The 14,948-nt window shown below is 39.0% G+C and overlaps 1 pseudogene; it reads left to right on the forward strand.

The window, feature by feature from the left end:
- The first annotated feature begins 7,431 nt into the window (after positions 1-7,431).
- On the forward strand, positions 7,432-10,820 carry LOC101725072 (ferritin heavy chain pseudogene; annotated as a pseudogene).
- Positions 10,821-14,948: the final 4,128 nt, after the last annotated feature.

Raw genomic sequence — 14,948 nt, forward strand, 5'->3', positions numbered from 1 at the left:
GGTTTTTTGTTGATTTTTTTGGTCCTAGGATTGAACTCCAGACCTTGCACTTACGAGGCAGGCAGTGGAACCACTGAGCTCAATCCCGACCTCATGGTTCTTGTACTTTAATCTGTATAATAATTACTTGGAATATTATTTTAATATTATTTTCCAGGCTTATTCTCCCAATATTCTGAGTTAGTAAGTCTGAAATGACCCCACAAAACTGTAATTTAGTGAAATATCAACATCATGTAAAGAGTATGAGAGAGAAAGAAAATAGAATATTTCTAAATACTTGAGGTAAGACAAAACAATCCCTGGAAGGTAAACTGTGAGTCCAGGACCTAAGCCACTGAATCACTGGTAACCAGCAACCTCAAACAATATTCTCATTGTTGTTCAGTGTCCCGTATGTCGTCTCCTTTTAGAGAAAGGAGACACTGACCAAAGCAGGAGTGTTTCTTCCCCTTCACAGTTGCATTTCCTGTTGATATTCTGTATATCCTGTGGGTTGTAGCCTATCTCTGTGAGGCCATATGATGCCTGCTCCTTTGTGATGGAGTTGTTTGTGGCCAGCTGATATTTGGCCTGGAGTATGCAGAGCCGAGACCACAGTGAAGAATCTAGTAAAAGGCCACCCTCTGGGGACTGTAGCTCTGCCCAGACCTGCCCGTGGGGTTGCCTGCTGAATTGCTACACTGGAGTCACTTTCATAATTGCTTTAGCTTAGAAAAAATTAGACTGAAATGCTGGTTGTTTTGTTTTCGTCTGAGGTCTTTTGAGGACAGAGACTATGTATCATCCGTCTCTGTGTCCTCAAAGTTTAGCACAGTGTTCAATAAATAAGTGTTGAAAAAAATAAATGACTACGTTAAAAAATGAAAGCACAATAAAGACAATTCCAGAGAGTAATAGAGAAGAAGGGAATGTGAGAGAGTGCTTGTGCTTTACAAAGAAATGATGTCATCCTCTACTCCATCCTGATTTGCCCAGACTAAATGCTGCATTGTATTACTCTTCAAGTGTTTCTAGTGACATCGCCCCTCTTCTCCCCCAAATGTTTGCAAAAGTGGGACATTTGCTTTATTACTTAAGTCCCCTTTAGTTCATTTTTAAAAATCCACTGATGTTAAAGTGTAAAAGAGCCAGGAATACTGTTACTTTTTGACTGCTTCTGGTGCCTGAGGATAATTAACGACACACTTTAATTTATGAATGTCTGTGTTCAAAGGTCCTCATCTGTGTGAGGAGAAGAGAGAAAGAAGAACTAGAAGACTGATGGAAAATGCTCATGTTCTTGTGCTGAGCTCTGCTTCAGCATCTAGGAGTAATACTGAGGAGGCGAGGGCAAACCCTGCTGAATCCTGTTTTACATATGTGCATTATAAATTGGTAATCTCCATATTTTAGATTTTAGACAGCCCTCTTTCCCCTCCAGTGAGTATGATTTAAGAATAACAATGTGACATGAAACTCAGATGAAAGAAGTGAAAAAGCAAAAGGACAGTGGTGAATAATTAAAAGGAGGGCAAGAGAGGAGGAAGATAAAGAAAATGACTCATGGGGGAACAAGATGTATTCAATTTTTCTTTGTCTTCCCCATGCACTGTACCTCTCAACTGGGAAAGAGGATGTCTTGATTCTCAAAGAAAATAAAGGTGGCAATTAAATCTGACAAGAAAAATAATAAAAATAAAAAGAACAGAGAAGGGAAGACCGCCTCTTTCTCAACTATATGTAATGAGTCTGACAATCTTCTCCCCACTTACCAACAGACAAAGGTCAGAGAATTCCATTTTAAGGACCTGGGGAAAAGGGGTTTGAATCATCCAACTAATGGGTTTGTTCCTTATTTACAGCCTCCTCACCTGTCCCATTTTCCACTCCCCACCCATGCTTCCCATCCCTATAAGGAAGCAGCTAGTCCTCAGGGAACTTGTATGTCCCACTGTACCTTTCCATTAGGTCTCTCCTGCTCCCCAGATTAGTCCAAGGGTCATGACTGCAATCTCCCTTTTCAGCACTAGCACCTTAGCTGAGATCCCATGGTGTCTAACTGTCATTGAATACTGTGCCACCCACCCCTGGTTCAACTCTTAGTACCCACTGTCACTATTCCTTTATAGTTTCTGAGTGCTGCCAGGGGAAGGTGGTAAACCAGAAATACCTGGTTTTGAAGAATATTTGCTGTGCTTATTTCAACCGTCACTCCCCAGTAAAACTTTTGGTCTAAATTGTCTATAATTATGCTTCAATCTGCATTTCTCCAACTGCATGGACCTAAAAAGATGTCCTAGACTATTTCATGATCTGGACCTGATAAGATGAAAATCATTCCATCTACTTATGTGGGCAAATCAAAACTATCCCATACATTATAGGCATTCAGAAAGTTGGGATAATGTTCCCTTTGTCCAATTTGGTACTTTTTCCCCCAAATGGAAGATGAAATAACCCCACTTCCTCTTCAAACTTAGACCCATCTAAGTATCATATTCCTGCCTGCCTCCAGCAATCTCTCTAGCTGGAACAGCTCTTGTCTTTACCTACCTTTAGTATTAATTCCATTCCATCCTAACATGACCAGCCTTCTGTGTGGCCCAAACTTCTCTTCTCGTGTCATAATTAACTGGGAGCAGCCTGCCTCCTTTTCTCACTAAGGCACTGAGTTCACCAGTAAAACTCTGCCCAAGAGTGTAGATTTGGGACAGAAATAACAAATTTCATTGCTACCTGATGTATGACTACTTCCAACATGCTATCTCCTTTTGGTCAATGGGGTTTTCTCCTGAGATATACACGCAAAGCACATTCCCATATCAGAACTTTTGAAGTCACACAACCTTTGAATTTCAATCTTGGCTTTTCCCTACACTGGTTCTAATCTTGCTAAGTCATTTACTGTACCTTTTTGAGCATTGAACTGTTCACTTGTAAAGTAAAGATTGCAATATCTGCCATACAGGCATAATACAACTAAGTGGTGAGCTCCTTCTGTCCTTTTCTTAACTACAGTGCCCAGCACAGAACTATACACAGAGAAGGTGCTCAATCAACTTGGGGAATGGATGTGGAGCATAGCTCACCAATAGGAAATGACCTAAAAAATAAAAGAAAATAGGTTAAAATGGCAAAATGTAGTGAGAAGGTGAAAGCAACTCTTTATGGAGTTTAAAAAATAATGAAAGGTTTGTAAAGTAAAAGGCTCTTTAGTAATCCTATTATGAAGGCCCCAAGTAACAAAGGCTTACATTAAGGTATCAAAAGTTAAGTCAAATGAAGGTTTCATGTATTTTGTGAGAAATTCAGAGGGAAGTTAGGGAGGTCTTGTTGCCTTCTATTATCTGCCTTTCAATTTTATTTTCTTTGCCTCTAAATGGAGAGTAGGATAATTTTTTATGTCTGTGTCTCTAGTTATAAGTGAGGCCAACAATGCTTTGACAAAGAAGATGCTACCACTCTGCTTTCTGTTTCCCACAGCTTTTCAGCCTGTAATTCTGTCCTGGATCACTGTATAATTACCTTCATTATATAGATCCTCATATTATCCTCATTTCGTTAATGAGGAAACTGAGGTTCAGAAAGATTAAGTGACTCACCTTCTTAAGAAGCCCTCTTAAGATTTAATATGATTAAATCCCTGTTCCTACAATAGGCTGCTGTAAAAATCTCTTGCATCAGATTTGTATGACAGAGATATAAAAGGAAAAAAGATCATTGGAAGAAAAAGAATCAAGACTTGACAGGGCTAGATGTTATCTATGTCTCCCAGAAATATAAAGTTCTTTGTGTTGGAGTGGTTGAAATGAGTAAGGTCAAGACCAATCTTATGGGTGATTTCTACCACACTCTCTTACATTTTTTTCCATTTCAATAATTAGTTATACAGCCCCAACTGTGACAATTGATAGCCTTTGAATGTAGGGTCTCCAGGGAGAAGAGCTGAAAACTAGAGAGACCAGGGCTAGGGTATTAAACTTTTCAGATTGGAACTTAAAGGGATTCATCAGCTTCGCAGAGGTGAAGGCTGTATAAAGTGGTCTGGAATTGAGGACTCTGCTCTGTGGTAAGATGCAGCACTAGCTAATAACATACAGAAAGTGCTAATATTTGACATCAAATGTGTAGACAAACCTAATTGCCAGGGCATTCGTCCTTTAAAGTTAGGTCACAAAAGAAAAAGTCAAGGCCTAGATCTTGAAAACATGGGGCTGGAAAGAATTGGAATGATTAGAGATTATCACAACCCTAAGGAGAAATGTGATACTCAGAATTTTCAATTAAATAAAGGAAGCTTAAATATAAATTAAGAAATTGAGGCACATTAATAACACTATGATTCTGGGAGAACAATGTCCCAAGCACTGTGTAGGCTTTTTACATATACAATACAAATGAACTCTTTCATTTAGTCACACTATAATAACAATATTATAACCCTTCAATTATGACAGGTAATAGGGTGAAAATTTTAAAGACTGACCTCAGAGTGAATTTTGGTGAAATGGAGATTAAAAAAAAATTATCTACCTCAGATTGTCCTTAGAAGATTTGGATGAGTCAATATAGTGAAGAACTTCAAAGGATTCCTGTCACTTGAAGCACTGAATGACAGCTAACTCCTAATTGCTAAAAATGAGTAAGTAAATATTAATAATAAAATAAAATTGCGATAAAAAATGCTTAAGAAAATTGCTAAAGGTTACACACCATTAATTGGTTGAAACCAAGATATGAACATGTCTCTGTGTAATCCCAGATACAGATTCTTTAACCACTTGGATATAGTGCAGGAGCCCATTTTTGCACATGATGCACATGAGTAAGGTTGAGGAGGATTGGAATGTAGCTTGCTGGACATGGAGCCTCCAGATCATCCACGCACACAAGGAGTGGGGCTTTGAGTATAATGACATCTGGTCCCTAGTCAAGTATTCCTAATACCAGTACAGTTTGGGGGCCAGTTTCTGGGCCTGATCTTCTGGGTAAATTTGGCAGTGTTTGTTGCTAAAAGGATATGAGCAGGTAAAAATTGTTTCAAGGATATAGGAGGGCAAAGGTGATAGTTATGGAATTCATTTCATAGAAAATGAAGACTTGGAAAACATTATGGGGTAATTTTATGTATTAAAAAGCAAATACTTTAAGCCAAAGTTTATCAATTATTTTCAGATGCAAATATTAATACCCTCCTGGTGTGTCAAACTGACTGGTAAGAAAAAAAAGCCACTGTTAGCACTGCCATTAAACCCTACTGAGTTAGTAGTTGGTGAACTATATTTTGTCCATAAAATTTTGCATCCAACTTTGCAAACATTTCCCATTACCAGTGTTTAGTCTGTCTGTAGCATAGAATTGTGCTAGAACTGTCATAGGTTTTCCCATCGTTATACTGCAGGGAGACAACTGAGAAGTTACTACATTAAATCAGGCATTTAAACAACCACCAAAATGATTAAAACCCCCAAATATGAAAACAATTTTGTCATTGTATTAGTCAATGCTTACCAAATAACACATTGAATGTAAGATATACAAAAATATAGGAATTTACAAGATTGGACTACAATAGACACCTGCAGAGTCAAGTGTGGAAGTGTGAAAAAGGAGCTCACTATAATGTCCCATGTGGGTCCACATTAGAAAGTTAAAAGATCTTTGCTAAAAGGCTTAAGAGTCTGCACTGGAAGCCAGGAGACAACATCCCAGGTGAAGGTAAAGGTTGGATATCTTCCAAAAAAATAGAAATTAGCCTTTCTTCTTTGTTTCCTTTTTATTCCACTCAGGTAATAAATTTATTGGTTGGTGCCACTTGCATCCAGGGTGAGTCTTCTGTCTTCAGTAAACCCCTTCAGCCACACCCAGAACTATTCTGATCCAATTTATTTGGGTTTTTCTTATCCATGTTGACAGAAAGAGTTAACTATCACAATCCACCCCTTGTCAACTTGACAAGATATACTTTAAGATATATCTCTGGATATAAAGACAAGTTCATAATTATGCCTAACATGTTAAAACTATCATGATCGCAAGCAGAAACACACGAATTCCCTCCCCAGAACAGAAAGCAAGTTTGCTTTGAGTAATGCTTACTCCTAACACATCATAAATTGAACAATGTAACATAAGTTTAACAATATTTATGAACTAATACTAAGTCTTATCGACATCATTCCCATTACATGGTAAGGATATTAGGAGAGAACTATTACAATTACAATCCTTGTTTCTTTAACTGACCAGGGGTCCTAGCTGGTATTTAGAACTACCTTCTTCTCCTACCCGGTCTGTATTCCCTTGGGTTCAGCAAGCACCTCAGGAGGTCCTGGTTCTTTCCCTACTGTGGTTACCCATACCTTCATTCCTGGAGGTTCTGGGCCATTTTTAATCCTGCCTGAGTTGCTATAGCTTCCCATCGACCTTAATAATATGGTATGGTAATAGTATGAGACACAATAAGTTCTCCTGCACTTCAACTACAATGGTACCTCAGTTCATGAACTTAATTTGTTCTACAATGCTGGAAAAGATGGTCATGTTTGTGTTTGTGTGGGTAGGTTGGTCACTCTCATGGTTGTCTCCTGATGCAGAGTTTGCAAACAAAACAAATTTTTGCCAAATACTTCTGTTTGCTAACCAAAGGTTCACTAACCAAAGTAAAATTATATACTCTTCTTTACTCCTTGGAGTAATAGTTGAATTTCCCCTTGATAGCCTGGGTAAATCACTCCTGTCACAATACAACTCCCAGAGTCATGAGAAGACCAAAATTACCAGATGAAAGCTTAGGTTCCAGTTCAGTGGTATCATTGTTGTGCTGCCCAGTACAAACCTTCTTTCCTGTGGAACTAAGACATCAAAGCTAGCACAACATAAGGTCCCAGGAAAAAGAAGCAAAAATTTTGCTACTAGATCACTAGGAGTAATGGTGAGTGGTACCATTCCCACTTCCGCACCTTCATTCCTGGACCTATGAATCCTGGCTGTGAGAGACAGAGTACCATATAGAAACTGCTCATTTGAACAATGTGCAACCTTTCAAAGGACCTTGTCCTGGTCCTGTGAGCTATTGACACCTAGCTGGTGCTATAACTGTGTCTTCAAAAGACCATTCCACCTTTCTATCCATCCAGCTGCCTCTGGATATTAGGAACATGGTAAGACCAGTGAATTCCATGAGTGTGAGCCAATTGCCCCACTTCACTGGCTATAAAATGTGTTTCTTTGTCAGAAGCAATGGTGTGTGGAATTCCATGATGGTAGATAAGGCATTCTTTGAGTCCATGAACAGTAGCTTTGCCAGAATCATTACACGCAGGAAGAGCAAATTCATATGCAGAATGAGTGTCTATGATATTAAGTACAAAGCACTGTCCTTTCCATGATGGAAGCAGTCCCACATAATCAACCTGCCACCAGGTTACAGGCTAGTCAACCCTGGGAATGGTGCCATATCAGGGACATAGTGTTGGTCTCTGTTGCTGGCACATTGAGCATTCAGCAGTGCCTGTAGCCAAATCAGCCTTGGTGAGTGGAAGTAGATGTTGTTGAGTCCAAACACAGCCTACATCCCTGATAGTCACTTTGTTCAGGAGCCCATTGAGAAGTGGCAGGGGTGGTTGAAGAAAGAGGTTGACTGTTATCCACAGAATGAGTCATCCTATCCACTTTACTGTTAAAGTCCTCCTGCTGAGGTCACTTTTTGGTATATAAATATTTTTACATGCCTTGTCCATATGGAGAGATCTATCCACATAACTCTTTCCTAAATATCTTTGTCACCAATTTTCCAGTCATGTTTCTTCCAAGTTCCTGAACATCCATCCAGCCCATTGCCTATAGTTCATGACTCAGTACACAGTCACACACGTGGGCATTTTTCCTTCCAGGGAAGATATACTAGCAGGTGCACTGCAAGAAGTTCTGCCCACTGTAAAGATTTACCTTCACAACTGTCCTTCAGCGATGTCCTGGAAAGGCTCTATAATGTTTACTGGTAATGCTTCCATAATATGCATAACCATCCATAAACCAGACCCTAGCTTTCTCTTCCCCTGACAGCTGATATGTTACACCTCATGGGGCAACAGGTGCATGCTTGCAGACAGAAGGCAATATAGCAGGAGTAAGAGCTGTGGGCATCTGGGCAACTTCTTCATGTAACTTAATGTGACCTCTCATGGATCTCTTTCTCAAAGAGTTAGTGAATTATCCCAGTGTGGAGGATTTTCTGGATCATCCCACTCTGGAAGATTAGATTTAACATGACAAATCTATGCCAGGATTTCCTTTTCCATAAGCCTTTGAATCCCCTGATCAACAGTAAACCATAGAATATCAAGGATCTCTAACTCATTTACAATAGGCCACCTTTTGATCCATACTTCTGCCAACCAGCCAAATAGATTATTACCACCTGTTTTTCTCACTCCGGAAGCACCAACATTAAATCAGTATCTCTACTTAAGGGGCCCATATTGACAAACTTAGCCTGATCCAGTTGTATGCTTTTACCACCATTATCTCTCACCTGGAAAATCCATTCCCACACTTGGTAATCAAGCCTCTGTGTATAAGAATCAAGAAATTCAAGAAGTTCCTTGAGAGAAGAGTGGACCTCCTCAGGGGTCACACTGTGTATTATCTCACCTGTAGGATCTTTTGGGGATTTGAGCCTGGTCATGGGCCTAGAGGCAAAAGTGGGTGGTGAGGGTGGGCCCTGAGGAGTGTCAGCATTATCCTGGTTGGTCAACACAGGTATTCTAGGAGAGGCCAACAGCACATGAGGTGGGGTGGGAATGCCTAGGCCACTGTGAGTGAGGAAATCTCTTCCTCTGGCAAAATAATCTCATTAGAATATAGGAGCTCAACATCTTCAGCCTCTTCAGGATACTCCCAAATATCTCCATCTCAATTTGTGTGACTCTATTTTTTTCTGATCAGTGCCCTCACTTTTACTCAGATACCTTGCAAGGCTGAGTATTCAATTTACACTTTATTTTAGGCAATTGGATTATGAGGGCCTATGTGTGGGGGTTTCTGAAATCTCAGCCCTGTGACTAAGAGAGGAGATTTTCTTTCAGGACATACTTAGAGACTTTTAAATTCCACAAATGTGTCTGGAGCTGTGAATTTGAATCTTTGAGCTCCTTAATTTTCTTTATTAATTTGTCCTCACAGCTCGAAGACTTTGGATTCCCTGTGGATGATTTGAGACCATTATTTCCCCTCAGCAGTTTGTCCAGAGATGCTAAGAGCAACCAGCCAACATCACTGTATTTCCCACTCTGGCCAAAATATTCAAAAGTATTATGTACCGAGTTGCTAAATTCCTCATATCTCACAAGTTGTGAATTAGGATAATCAAATGGCTCTGCATTGTTATTACTGTAAACAGTTCACACCAAGCACTATAAGTATTCCCCACAGTATCAGAAACAGAGAGCTGCGGCAGCTTTACATCTCTAGAGAGCCAACTCCAGTAACCACTGGAGCCATTAAAGAATTGCATCTTTTCAATTCTGTTTCTCTAGAGTCACTTGTGGTACCACAATGTGTATCAAGCATCTAGTCAGTGCTTACTAGAGAAACAGATTTAATGCAGGATATACAAATATAGAAGAATTGACAAGATTGGGTTATAATTGCCACCCACATAGTCAGGTGTGGAAGCATGTGAAAGGACTGTATGCAAACTGTGTAGTCTCTTCCTCTTTGGACGTCCCCTCCAGGGCACCGACACTGCCTGGCCTCCATATCCCCGTGCCTCTCCGGTCCCTGGCCTCTGCTGTTCACTCAGAGAAGACCACATAAGCAGGCGGCTGAGGGCCAGGAGAGAGCCTAGGGCTGTCGATGTGAGAGGAGGCTGTTCTCAGCTGTACATGAAGCTGGATCTGGAGACTGAGGAAAGCTTTGAACATTTTTGTTTCCTTCACATGAGTCTTTGTAATGCTTGTATAGCTGATGTTGTTGGTCACAGCTTTTTGTTTGTTTCTTCTTTTTTTAATCTCCAGGTGCTGGTAACCGGTGGTGTTTATTTTGGTTTTTTTTTTTCTAATTTTCCGTGGCTGTCTTTTTATTTTTTTTTTCCCTTTCCTCCCCTTTGACCCTATCCATGCCTCTTCCCACTATGCACAGATTAAGCTTCACCTACAGACTTCTTTTTTTTGTATTAAATTCTTTTATTGGTACACAGACTTCTTAATATGATCTGAGGAGAATGTACAGAGTTTAAACACATCAATAAATACTTTAACTTCCAAGAAAAAAACCAAACAAACAAACTCCTCCTCCTCGCAGGTGCACCAAGAGCTACCACCAGGCCGCCGAGGCCGCCATCAACAGTCAGATCAACCTGGAGCTCCAGGCCTCCTACGTCTACCCGTCCATGTCTTGTTACTTTGACCGAGATGACGTGGCTTTGAAGAACTTTGCCAAGTACTTTCTGCACCAGTCTCACGAGGAGAGGGAACATGCCATGCCGAGAAGCTGATGAAGTTGCAGAACCAAGGCGGTGGGCGGATCTTCCTGCAGGATATCAAGAAACCAGACCATGACGACTGGGAGAGCAGGCTGAACGCGATGGTGTGAGCCCTACACCTGGAGAAGAGTGTGAACCAGTCACTCCTGAAGCTGCGAAAGCTGGCCACTGACAAGAATGACCCCCGCCTGTGTGACTTCATCGAGACTCACTACCTGGATGAGCAAGTGAAGTCCATCAATCAGCTGGGTGACTATGTGACCAACCTGCATAAAATGGGAGCCTCCCAGTCCAGCATGGCAGAGTTCCTCTTTGACAAGCACACTTGGGGGACAGTGACAATGAGAGCTAAGCCTGGGCTGACGTCAAAGGGGCAGCACGTGCGTGTTGGAGTTACCTGTACCTTTTCTACAAATTGGTGATCTGGAGGAACCAGTTGAAGGATTGGAGCTCATTGTAGTATTCCTTGGGAGTTCATAGCAGGGGACCCACAGGTCTGTGATGAAAAGCTGAAGGGTCTCTTGCATGCTGAAGAGTTTGCCCTGAAAGCCAGGAGACAATGTCAACAATGAACATGAAGACTATAGCTCCTCTGAAGAAATAGAAGTGAGCCTTCCTTCTTTGTTTCTCTTTTATTCCATTCAGGTGACAAGCCTATTGATTGGTGCCACTCACACCCAGCTTGGGTCTTCATCTTCAGTAAATCATTTTAGCTTCACCCAGAACTATGCTGATCCAATTTAGTTGGGCATTTCTTACTCAAGTTGACACGTTCAATTAACTACTTTACCCACCTGCTGTAGATGGTAGAAGACACAATATCAGCAGTGGAAGAAAGCAAGACAACAGGTACCAACAATTCTGTGAAATTTCTGATACTTGTACTTTTTATTTCCCTGCAAGTTATCCTCACTCAAATTTTTTTGAGATAGAAGTTAAAGAAACAAATTCATTTCAAAATATAAAACAAAACTAATGTACCTCCCATCACTTCTCATGGAACTTAGCTTGTGAATGACTTCAATAAATACTAAAACCTTGCAAAATGATATTCTTATATCAAATTAGATATATGTGAATTGTTTCAGACAAAGAGTGATTTTTTTTCTTTTTAAAAAATTCTTGACAGACCACCATTGTATCAGGTGAGCTTTGTAGCAAGCAATGGTATTTAACATTGAAGAAACTTTTCCATTTCACTGATGTCAATTTTAACATTTTTACAATGGGTCTTTTTGGCAGTCTAATTATTGCTCTCATTCTGTTAAAATTTTTTATAGATTTATCTTCTAATGATTACTAAGCTTTTCATTTGGAGTTTTATCACTTCATTAATCTTGATTACTTATAATTAATCAAAAAGTCTTTTCCTCACATGTAGATCTCAGGAATGATTTTCTATATGCATCTTATGAATATATACTTAACTAAATCTTGCTTAGCATTTTTAATTTTTTATTATTATTATTTTGGGGGGTACTGGGGATCAAACTCTGGTCCTTGCACTTGCAAGGCAGGCAATGGAACCACTGAGATAAATCCCCAGCTGCTTGCTTAGCATTTTTTAGAAAATCTGGAAACTGAGCAAGCTTTCCCATATGAAAAATTATTTAATTTATGAATAAAGTCTTCACTCTTGACTCAGTCTATTTAAATCCAGGCCAGCACTTCTTTATTCTAGCTAAATGTGAGAGAGCAAGTCATTTAACTCATATGTACTCTTAATTTTAAAATTGGAATCACATTAATAGTACTTAAGTCATAATTATAAGGATTCAATATATTACGTAAAACAGAATAGGGATATGAATATAGGAAATATTTAGTAAGGTTAGAATTTACACTATTTTAAAAATGTAAACAATTAGCAAAGTGAAGTGTGTATTGGACTTTGGACAAAAGCAAGCTGGAGTTTTGGTTCTTGTTCTTGTTTTAATATTTGCAGAGTATGATGGAAGTTAGTTGATGTTCTTGGGGTTCACATTTCTTACAAATAGATATAGATAAAGACATTAATGCCACCCCTCAAGTTTGGTGGAAGGATCTGGATGAAAATTATGATTAATATGGATGTCAGTTGTTATATATTTGGCTGTATGGTATTTTACTTAAATGGAAATAAATGTGTTTTTATGCTACATAAAGCTAAAAGTTACCTAAAATGCATCTAGAAACAGTTTATGTTTGGCTTAGATATTTTTCTTATAATTTACAGAAAAGGGACTACACTATATCTAGATGAGTGGTGGCAAACCTCTAGCATGCCTGACACAGTGGGAATGCAGAGCCCTCTCTGTTGGCATGAGAGCCAAGTCACCCCAGCAGCCAAGCATAGGATAACACTAGTTTTTTCTAAACTAAAACCTCAGTATTCAGGTTCAATTGCAGTTTTGACCCTTTGTGACAAAAGAGTGGGTTTTGGCCATCCCCTAGATAGCTCATTCATTCATTTAGAAATTTTTGATAATTCATATATTCAAGGCACTGTGCTAACAGGTGGAGATAGAGTATTAAGAGCAAAGATCTCACATTCCAGTGAGATCTCCCACTAATAAGGCAAATAAATAAAGAGCACTGACAAAACAAAGACATGGCATGACAGACACCTTTGTAGAATGTAACAAAAAAGAAGAGTGAACTTCTTATTTCACTTCAGGAAAGAACAGAGGGAACAAATCAATAACAGAAAAGGTTTTTATGTCTGTGGAATCTAAGTATCATTAACTCCACAAACAAATAGAGGAAAAAACATTGCAGTGCAGTGACAAACTTCTGGAAGGGAATTAATGAATGCAGGCTTGGAATCATCAAGCCTGCAGGTATGGTGCACGGAGAGTGGTTCTGCTGAAGAATCAGCAAGTGGTCTTTAGAAAGCACCCAGAAATTAGGGCCCCTGTGAGGAAGTTCACCCCAGAGGATTTGCATGAGGTGATTTGAGTTTTAAAAGATTACCAGGTAGGAAATGGAAAGCAGCTGGAGGAGGGGAAAAATTTAGAGATTAAAAGTACAATTAGGAGGTTGTTGATTGCCATCAAGGAGGCAAATGATTGAACTCAAATTAAGTTTATTTATTTGGATTTATATTCTTATTAATACACTGTGGCTTAAAATTAGGAATAAAACTTTAAACTTTCACTTTAAGCTTATTATAAGCTTTCTTTAATGTTGGCAAATATTCTTCATAAAATTTTGTTCATTTTGTGCTATAAGAATGTTATAGGGTGTGTTAGAAACAAGTGCACTGTAATCAATGCGAAGCAGGCCTGGGACAAACACTCAACTGTGAAGGTGCCACTGGGTCCCTGCCCTGCAGGCTGCTGCCCTAAAGGCATTCAAAAGCTAGATGAAAATATGTCTTATACTTCAGTGTTCCCCTGCTCTGGTCCGTAGTGGCAGAATGAGTTGTGCTAGGAGCAGGTAAAAGGCCTAAGGTCAGAGAGGACCTTGAACAAGAATGGAAGTTTCACAGACAAGTGAAGGATGAATAGGTTCTGGCCTGAGGAGGCCAAACAAAGAAAGTGCTATAGACCAATCCAGATGCAAAGGACCAAAGTGCAGAGCGGAGTTGTCCCTTTGTAAGACAGGAAGAGTTCAGGATGTCAGGACCTTGGAAGAAAAGAAAGCATAAAAGTCACAGCCAGAGGCAAGTAGGAGCCATGTCAGTACAGGCTCAGCCATGATAAAGAATTCAGACATATCTAGATTTTAAATTTTACTAATACCACCCTATTTTGTGAAGAAAGGATGTCTGAATATGCCAGGCATCTAAACATAAGTCTAAATCATTCTATTAGATAACAATCCTTGAATGGTAATAATCTTAGGTTTTCGGTTCCTTTAAAAACGGTGTAGTCATTGGTAAAAATAGGCACTCAATGCAAAATTGCTAAATAATTGATTGACTTTCAGGAAATTAAATATCCAGTGGGAAGTTTTACTTTTACTATAATTTAACTAATTTTTGATTACAGGATAGTTCTTTCTAATTTCTCTCTTACTTTAAATAATGCTGAAATGAACATCTTTGGTTAAAATCCTCAAGTGCATTAATGTTTATTTATTTGCAAAGGAATCAATAGGCTCATTGTTGAACAGCACACATATTTGCAAGGCTCATAATACAATGCACCAAGAAAAGGGATATTCCAATTACACTTTGACCAGTAAATACTTGAAAATGTCTGTTTTCTCACATCCTCTGCACAGTTGGATTATCCATTCATTTGATAATTATTGTATAAATGATTAATTTGCAATTGTTCTGTGAAATACTTAGGAGCTTGCATATTATCTGTGTTTCCTTTGATAAATGCATGAAATTATATCCTTTGTCCAATACAAAACTGTTTATTAATTTTATTTTTACATTAATTTGAAATACACATATTTAGTCCATGGCTTTACCTGTGATATACTTTTGGGTAAGTCTTATAAATTAACTTGCTAACTAGTCATTTTCTTTAAAAATGATACATTGCAC

This window comes from Heterocephalus glaber, unplaced genomic scaffold, assembly GCF_053883595.1.
Source record: "Heterocephalus glaber isolate CG9 unplaced genomic scaffold, H.glaber_assembly_v1.0 deba00000122, whole genome shotgun sequence".
Lineage (NCBI taxonomy): Eukaryota > Metazoa > Chordata > Mammalia > Rodentia > Bathyergidae > Heterocephalus > Heterocephalus glaber.